General features: G+C 36.9%; 1 long non-coding RNA gene across 1 annotated transcript; it reads left to right on the forward strand.

Moving 5' to 3' along the window:
• The first annotated feature begins 7,973 nt into the window (after positions 1-7,973).
• Positions 7,974-9,140, forward strand: LOC149226403 (uncharacterized). The gene is made up of 2 exons (XR_016247027.1): positions 7,974-8,603; positions 8,813-9,140. It is a non-coding gene; the product is annotated as an uncharacterized LOC149226403 (long non-coding RNA).
• The last annotated feature ends 771 nt before the right edge of the window (positions 9,141-9,911 follow it).

Here is a 9,911-nt window from a genome sequence, read left to right on the forward strand (position 1 = left end):
ACAAATACATCTGGCCTCAACATCTCATGGACTGGATTCACAACCCAACCTGGCCTCGAACTGGGATATCTATCATTTGGAAATCCATCCTCCATACTATGCCCAGCATTCGAGAGGGTCTTGCTTGGAAAATCAATGAAGGCAACATGGCACGCATAGGCATGGATCCATGGTCTGGTGGGGGCAATATGCATCATCTACCCCCAGATCTTATTCAATACCTAAACCAGAGGCAGATTAAAATGATCGGCCAAATTGCAGACATGGAGAACAACTCCATTTTTTAACAAGCCTGGTTATCTGCACGACACCTGGGCATCCCCGAACATTGGCACCAGAATTGGGAGGGTTATATAAATGCCCTCAATGAAGCACATGTTCACATTACTGAGGGATCTGACGAACTCATTTGGACCCCAGCTGAGCACGGGAAATACTCTCCCAAAGCGGGATATCCAAACCTGCTAATGGATCGTAAACCACCCGCTCTCCTAGAATGGTGGACAAAAATCTGGAAACTAAAAGCCCCCCCACGAGCCAGACTTTTTATGTGGAATGTGCTCAATAACAAGACTCCAACCAGAGAAAATCTCATGCACATATCATGATTTGGGCCACATTGGTGTGTCCTCTGTACTCAGGTAGCAAAGACTAATGAACACCTTTTTTGAACTTGCCCTCTCACTATTCAATTGTGGCAACAAATAATACACCTCCTCAATAAGCAGGGTAGTTGGCACGAACTGTCGATCGCTGAAGCATGGAACAATTGGAATGATGAGCACTTGGACAACAAGTCTTGATGCTTACCCCTCCTCATTTGCTGGAAGATCTGGTTGACCAGAAATAACATCATCTTCCAAGGATCTTCAGCACGATGGCCACTCATCACTACAAAAATTACAGCTGCATATCAAGAAATCCCCAAGGAGACACAGTCCACTACAGCATGACCTCATGCCCCCGAAATTATAGATCGAACTATCCCGTGGGCATATTTCGATGGAGCAGCCCAATCTCATGGATGTGGGGGTGGCTCTCTTCTATACCTATCTGAACAACACCATTACCAAATCAAGATGGGTTTGGGGGAGGGTACAAACAATTTTGCAGAACTGATTACTCTCAGACACTTATTGCATTTTGCACTTGCACACTCATGCAATAATATTCAAATCTTTGGGGATTCCAAAATCATCATAAACTGGTTCAACAACATAAATATTTGTCATGCTCATTCTCTCATAAACATTCTGGACGAGATTATGGTTTACAAGGCCCAATTTAACTCTATCATCTGTCAACACATTTACAGGGAACATAACGAGGCTGCTGACAAGTTATCCAAGGAGGCCACGACACAACCCAGAGGACTGTGGATGATTCAAGAACAACATGGAACAGATCAATATCAGTACTATCATCGGCCATACATTGACAGATCATATCCTCGGAGGGACCAGGCACAAAATTTTTTATGGGCATAACAGCTCAATTTTTATTTATGTATATATTTATGATATGTTATCTATCCTCTGCAAGAAACTCTGAACACCCTGTGTGGTGAATATGTACAACGCTCTATGGCTTCGGCACATATATTATTTTTTGATAACTATGGACCTGGTTTCGACTAACAGTTATGCATATGCCTATGGCATCTACTACATGTAATTTTTCAAATTAATGGAAGATTACGATTTTTCCTTGGGAAAAAAAAATAATTTCAATGTTATTGCTAAAGTATTTATAGACTCCAAGGATAAAGTGTACAAGTTCTATGAATTCAGCAATGGAAAGAAAATGGACCATATGCTCTTTTGGCCAACATTGACAATAAAAGCAGAGTTTGGCATGAAATATTAGGGCATTGAGCGCAAGAATATGAAATTGATAGTTCCACTAGATATGGTTCATGACCTCCCTAGTTTAGTTTCACTAGAAGGCATGTGTGAGGGTCGTGTTCATGGCAAACATCACCAAGATTAATTTGAGAGAGGGAAAGCAGGGATAGTAAGTACACAGTTAGAGCTTGTACAGAATGATCTCCACACAATAAATATTCATTCTCTAGCTAGTGCAAGGTATGTTCTAACCTTCATTAATGATTTTTCCATATATTTGTCCCATAATGATATTCATGGAAGTGAACATTACCTTACATTCTTCTATGGAATGGAGTTGTGGAGAAATGAACAATGCCTTACACTTTTCTAACATAATGGAGTTGTTAATAGGATGAATGGAAACTTGTTGGAGATGGCTTAGTGTTTAATGCAAGCTAAATGCATATGGATTAGTGTTTGGGTAGAGGTTGCTCTCTGCTTACGTTACAATATGAACAAACATGCAACTAAAGAAATGTGAAATGGAGTGGACAAAAAACATTAGTTGAACATCTCAAAGCCTTTGATGTGTCGCTTGGGCTCATATTCCATATTAGAAATGGAAGATAATGGATCCCAAGAGTCATACTATGAAGAGTCAAAAGCATATAGATTGTTTGATCCAATCAAACAACAAGCGATATGTCTATGAGATGTTATCTTTGATAAACAGCTTTGAGCATTGCATTACTAACTTCTTTTGGATCAACTAGTCTAAATTGTAGACTTACTAGTTCACATTCCAAAATTGACTAGGGCATTTGCACCAATCTCTAGTTAAATTTCTATCATTGAATCCACTACAAGTGGATCTTGTAATTCTGAATCTACTAACCTAGATGGGTATATTCATGATGGATGTGTTGTATTCTACATGAGATACTTGTTATCCCAAGTAGGTCACTAAGATGATTAGCAATGTCAATGTTGATGTAGGGGATGTGATTGACTCGAGTAAGGCTTGAGGTCAAAAATAGTAGGGAAATGTGTCAATAAACACACTTGCAATAGAGTTGATCTTAAGACATATAGATGCACATGATATAGCCAAATGGGGAATTTCCATCACTCATGAATACAATTTCCAACTGAAATATCATAATTAGAAATTGGTTTCCAATCACAAGGAAACAACATAGTAAAATACAAATGGGTCTATAAAACCATATTCATGTTGGATGGTATTGTAGAGTGAAGTCTCCTATGGTAGCGAAGGATTTCTCTTAACAAGAAGGAATCAACTACACCTAGACATTTTCTCCTATTGCCAAGATTATTAAATTATGTGGTTATTTTTCTCATTGTGAATTTTGAATAGTAGGTGCTTCAAAGGTATGTAAAGAGTGTTTTCTACATGGTATCTTAATGAGGATATCTACATGAAGCAACCCCCCGTTTTGTACAAGATGGCAATGTGTATGCACACAAAATAACTCTTTATATTGTTTGAAATAGGTGTCGTCTACACTAATGAGAAGAATGACCAATTCTTTCTTCATCATGGTTTCAAACAAGCATAAATTTTATGTACATTGTGTGAATGATAAGATTTTGTTGATTTCGTTAAGTTAATGACCGAATTATCACTAGGAATATTTGAGGCTATTCTTAATTTGAAAAAATTAAAGGATACATGTAAAATAATAGATTTCACATGTTACATTTATTTTTGGCATCACAATTATGCCATTGGATGATGGTATCTTCATCTATTAGTGCAACTAACCATTGGATCTCTGGAAGAGGTTTATGATGGAACATGGTGATCCTTGTTTTATTTTGTGTCAATATGGAGGGAAAGCAACTAAACAATGTGATTATTCAGAATTTGATGTTACTATATACAAGCGACTTGATGGCAATCACATTCATGTAACTCATAGTATACTTGGTCTTGCTTTGTTGTTGGCTAATGAATGTGATTCTCTGAAAGTCAATACCATTATGTATTGGTAACTTGTTAGTAGTCTCATTTATTTAACTCATAGTAGAGCTAATCTCCAGGTTCATGTAGGCTCCAGAGGAGAACCTTCATATACGAAAAAAGAAGGGTTGTTTAGTATGTTTAAGTGCATGTATTAATTTGGTATTATCTCAATAGACACTTGACTCCATTATTCCAAAACATTGATTCATATTTTGTCATGCGTGTGAAGATGACCAAAAGTTGACTTCTATGTATGTCTTTCATCTTGGGAATGCTTTGATTGTTTGGTTGTGTAAAAAGTCAACAAATCTCTCATTATCAACCATTAAACCTAAATACAAGGGCATAGTAATGTTCGCATTGAAGCTATATGGATTTCCACCCCAATGGGTGAAATAGGATTTCCTCACAAGGAATCAACTACAATGAATTGTGATAAGAAAATTGCAATACAAGTGGCTCAATACCTCAAGTAATCAATATAAATGAATGTAGTATCTCTTGTTTATTGTGGGCAAATGCTCAAAGTGTTGATATCTTTACAAAGCCATTGTGGGATGTTACTTTTGGTTTATGCATGCGCTTTAGGATGTTGTAATTATAGGGCAGTGTTGTGCTAATTTACATCTTAATCCTCTAGTCATATTTTACAGAAGAATGTCGTAATGCATTAATTCAACTTAAAGTGTATCAATGAACTCACCCATTGAGTGATCCTAGCCAAACCAATAAGGACCCATTGATACATCAATTATTCAACCCACTAGGCTCCCCTTAAAGTAGAAACCATTGATGACTAACCCACTAGTACTACATTCAACAATCAAAGTTAATTAAATCTACCTTTATTTAAAGAAATATGTTAAATACTTCAAGATAAATATATAAACTTTATGTAATGAGTATTTATGATATATAAAAATATGATAAACATACATTGTGCTTTTTATACTTCAGCGCTACAATGTTGTCTTTAGACACCACAGTCCACTAACTTACAATATCTTTAGTTACCTTTGCAAGCAACATGTAATTCTAACATTCTAAAAAGCCTAAGCGGGAAAGAAAATATGGTTGTAACCCAACTTCAAGAACGTCCTTTCTAATTCCAATTTGCATTTGAATTCAATACAATACGAAAACAATTTGGCTGCGAAATTCTAATTTGAAAAAAAAAAAACAAAAGCTAGTATACTTCCTAACACAATATAAATTCTATAAATTCCCTTCAAGGATGTATACTTGTTGGTTTGGCTAGTTGTCTTCGTCCGTCAATCAGTGGCTTCAGCGACTTATGGCTCGAGTTGCCACCATTCAACACCATGGTCAACTCTGTTCGTTGAGAGAATTCCATGAAATTGCCTCAACCATCCACATCTCCATTAGGGGCTACATGTATACCAAAGGTTCTATGCGTGACAACTATCCGTAGGACTCGATCATGGAGCAAACAAAACAGATAGAGGGAAGGTTGCTAATGGATTGGGTAAATGGTGATTGTTGTCTCAAGAATTTTGCTCCTCCTCCAATCCTAAACAGGGCTCTTGAGGTAAAAACGAGTTCATAGTTCTCTCTCGTATTCATAGAGAATTTAATTCTGAAATTGATAGGTATCTAAAGAAGTTCTCTCATTGTTAAGAAGGTTTTTTTCTGAGCTGAAGTTCAAAAATGGGAAACTCCAGTGAGAAATTGTTCTTTCAGCCCGGAGTTTCCAATATAGCCATCCTTACGAGCTACTAATATATGTTTTCAACTTGATATGTGTAAATATTTGTATTTTCAGTGGTTTATTGTTTTCGTATTTTGAAAACGATGTTAATAGAGAGGCATAAAAGTATTATGTATGCATTTTTTGTGCTTACATGCACAATCAGAGGACTTAAATGACCCAGGAAGACCATAATTAGCAGTAGGGACGACAAACTAAAAGTTGTCAGTATAGAACCCTTTTGGTTCAAAAAGAGTACTAAAGGCAGTACAATGCATATTGTGATTTCAGACTTCCAAATATTGAATATAAAGTTTTTTCATGTAAAATAAAGGTGATAAGGTAAAAATGTTCAATGAAAAACAAGGCCCAACGCTCAAAATTTGATATAGTTGGATGAATGAGGATTGTAACTATGTAAAGTCCAAGAAACCAGCACTTTCGTTCGAATGTTTGATTCAAACAGCTGCTTGAAAGGACTTTTTTGGTTATCGCCCAAGAAACATTTTGACAGGACTTCAATTCTAAAAACTGATAATAGATTTGTCTATCCCTGGCATCACCGGGATACAAAGATCTTAAACATGCATCCGAAAATCATATTATTATTCCAATGTAGAAATCAAGGAAATACATCTGTGGGCCTTCATGGTTTGATGACCCAGGTTTACGTCGATGGTAGTGAAATTGCATTGAGGTTTTGAATATAATAGAGTACCATCGTCGTGCTGACCGTCCTGCTCTCAATTGTAGTATGAAATCCTTTTTAAATACACTGCAGTACTAGCTACAAATTATTTCATCCAGAAAATACTAATAATCATCAATCTTGGAACATATAAATACACTCCATGATGCTTTTAAGTACGCTTTTTGGGGCTACACAAAACCAATTACATTGTTACCTATGTTGCACTTGTTTTCGGAACAGAGTAACGGTGGTGATGAGGGGACACATTCCTGGGACAGCTAGAGCATACCCCCACATGTTTGAAGGAATGACAAGTTGGGGATGGCAATTATATATATATATATATAAAGAATATTAAAAATTTTAAATTCAACATAATGATTTGCAGTTGCTTCGAGCTTGTAAGTATAATAAGCTAAACTATATAGTATTATGCATAGCCCTTACACTTGCTAATCCTCGAAATGCTGAAGCAATTCAAAAAAGCGCTATTGGCCGCTTGAAATGAGCAAAATGCGGTTTGGATTTAGGAATCTTAAGTGTAACTCTTTTCATTTTCCAACAAGGTCCATTAAGGGTCTATGAGACAGAATTGTCCCTGTAGCAGCTATTATTCCTCATATTTCTTGTTAATGATGATTATGTTAAAACATAAAAGGCATTCCCTCCAGAAAAGGTTTTACAGACATTTACTGTTGTGTGGAAAACCAATTTAAAACATATTTCTTGTTAATGGTGATTATGTTGAAACATAAAAGGCATTCCCTCCACAAAAGGTTTTACAGACATTTACTGTTGTGTCGAAAACCACTATAAAGCACTTAGTTTTGTAAAGATATTAATTAGAAAAATAAATTGAATGACTATGAATTTATTCAAACATTTAGTACCCAATCCAAGTCATTGTTTTCACAATGCTTGAGGTTGGGATGGTGGAAGCTCTAGGACTTCAATGACTCCTGGAAATCCATGTACAACATGTAAAAGACCCAAAAGAAAGTGAAGAAAAAGAACAATAACCGCTGAGGATCAACCCTTTGAAATGTTATATTTTTTGTTTTCTTAACATGGAGGCTTTGCTTGTTGTACTGTTGTTGCTGAAATAACAATATTTAAATCACTAGACACTCAAACTGAAATTAATCAAATGTGTTAAGCTGCAACTTGTACAACAAATTTAGATTCATTGTTGTTAGACACCTAATCCTCTAAGGGTTAGTGTGGAATATGAGCAGTCAAAGGGAGTCCAAGAGACCACTTGGAGTATGAAACCAAGGGTCACTCCAATGTATTATAAATATGTATCATTGTGAATAATAATGCATTTCAAGGCTTATCCTTCACACTCTTGTCTTCACCATAGTTATGTTTAACGTGGTATCAGAGCGAGCAATTGTTGGCCCTGGTCCAATTTGTTCTTGTGGCCTTGCCCAACCACTGGCTTTGTGGTCTTCGTTACCCTGTGGTACTTGCAACTCAGAAATGACAACATATAAATTTCATTAAACCTGGTGCTCATAACTCACCAGCATTATCCATCCTCACTCAATTAAAAGGTGTCAGAATGTCCCTGCCATGTACAGTTCTTAAAATACTTTTCTGCCACCTCTTCGCTTTATACGGGTCTATTTCTATTTGTGCTCTTCCTATCAAAGTGAAATTTTATGTTGTTGGCTCTATCACATTAATTTCCCAACCAAAACATTTGGACTACTCTGCTTAGTGAATGTTAGGTTGCTCACTCTGCATCCCTAGCAGAGTAAACGCCTCATGATTGAGTGTTGGTGTCTCCTCCTTGAATTAATTTCTTGTGCATGGAATCTCTGCAAATATTTTAGTGTTGGAATCAAGACTTAAGGTGTAATTATTCTGCATTGAACAGTTTGTGCGAGTGTGATTGAAGGGAGCAGCGTATGGTGCTGTGAAATGGTGACTGGCATGTTGTACATTGAACTTTACAAATCATGATCGTGCTTTGGTGGTGCGTTCTACCCCACCACATAGAGACAGAAAAGTATAGCTTGCTTGTGGCAAGCATAATTTGACTTTGCTCCTCCACAGCCAAGACCACAATATCCTCCAACAACTATTTGCAAGTCGAATCATTGTTTGCAAAAGCATAACTTGGGTTTGCATAGTTGTTACCAAAACTGGGAGAAGCGAATAATTGGTGGAGACTTTGACCGGAACCCTAGAATGAAATAATATATAGCAGGCGATAAAGCAATATGCCTTTTGTTTCCCAGCTTTCGGCTCTGTGCTTACCCCAGAAATGTATTGTTTTCTGTAAATATTTGCATCCCGAGGGCACATCTGTCACCATATTTCAGCATATTCATAGCTTAAAGGTCGATTTCCGACAAAACATGTTCTAGATCTCTCTCCTCCATGGTATTACCTCCTCCAACTCCAGCACCCTCTTCTCCTTGGAATTCCCTTCCATTTGTACTCGCTTTTGTTAACTATTGTAAACTTCCTATAAAAGTACATAGCAAGAGTTTTTCTTTCCCTGTTGTTTTGATGGAGATGTTGGTGCCCCGAGGTCTTCTGATTGCTTGATTTTGATTGACACATTGCTCATACTGGTGCTCTGATCACAGTTTTCAGGGCGGGCTTGTATTGGTTCGGACTTGTTTGAAGCCTCTTTGGAATATATTGAGGGTGATTGGAATCCCCAGTTGTGAGCATGATAAGGAGACAAATGCAACAAACAAGCACCGCAATAATGTTGTTTCTCCCTCTCTCGACTCCGAGGTAGATTTAAATAGAATGACTGCTCAGATGCAGGATAATGTAATCTCAACTTGCACTTCTTTTTGGAAACCTCTGTTGAATATGCAGCAGTAACACAATCTCAAAGTGGTGCAATGGGAACATGGTTGATTTGAGCGCTAAATCGAGTGTGGCATTGGTCCTTTCTTAACTTTATATGTGCGTTGACTGTTGTTGTACATGTTGTTCAAAACTTGACAATGAGCGTGGAATGTATTGATGTATTATGCGTATGCTGGTGGAGCTTTGTAAGTCGACGTTGACGTTTTGGTTAAAGTTGTGTATGTTAATATGTGTGCTCTCTGCTAAGTTGAACTCTTGAAAACTACAATGCTTTGAATGGTATGTATACCTGCATTGCAACTGGTCTGTGGTGTGAGAAGGTCGTGGCATATATATTCTCCATTGAACTACGTTGTTACGTTGATTGAACCTCCTAGCAACTTTTAATAACATTTTATGTGTTGTTGTATAGTGTTATAGGCTTCTATCTTGGCATAGTGTTATATGCGTTGGATGTTGGGTCGTGATATATGATGGTGCAGTAAGCGTGGAGCTTTGTGAGTCGAATTTGTGATGGGTGTGCATTGATATTAAATGCCTGTGGAGCAGTTTAATCTTGCATTGAAATTATTATATGCATTAGCATGCCCCTCCATTTTTTTTAAATTATAGCATATGCATTAAGATTGTGTAGCAACAGTTAAAGGGTTGTAAGTTGCAGTTATAGTCCAACAAATTTTGTGCAATTTCTAGCCTAAGGTATTAATTATAAGATTGGAGAAAATGGCTATGATTGATGATGCAATAGAGTTGTTGAATACTTTAATACATTCCATTGTTGATGGGATGGTAAACATCAGCAAAGACACTCTCTTTGACATTCAGACCTGTTTGCATAATGCATAAGAAAATATAGAATTTTTG

The sequence above is a fragment of the Pinus tabuliformis genome, chromosome J (genome assembly GCF_031772625.1).
Source record: "Pinus tabuliformis cultivar Carrire ecotype Pingquan chromosome J, CPIR1, whole genome shotgun sequence".
NCBI lineage: Eukaryota > Viridiplantae > Streptophyta > Pinopsida > Pinales > Pinaceae > Pinus > Pinus tabuliformis.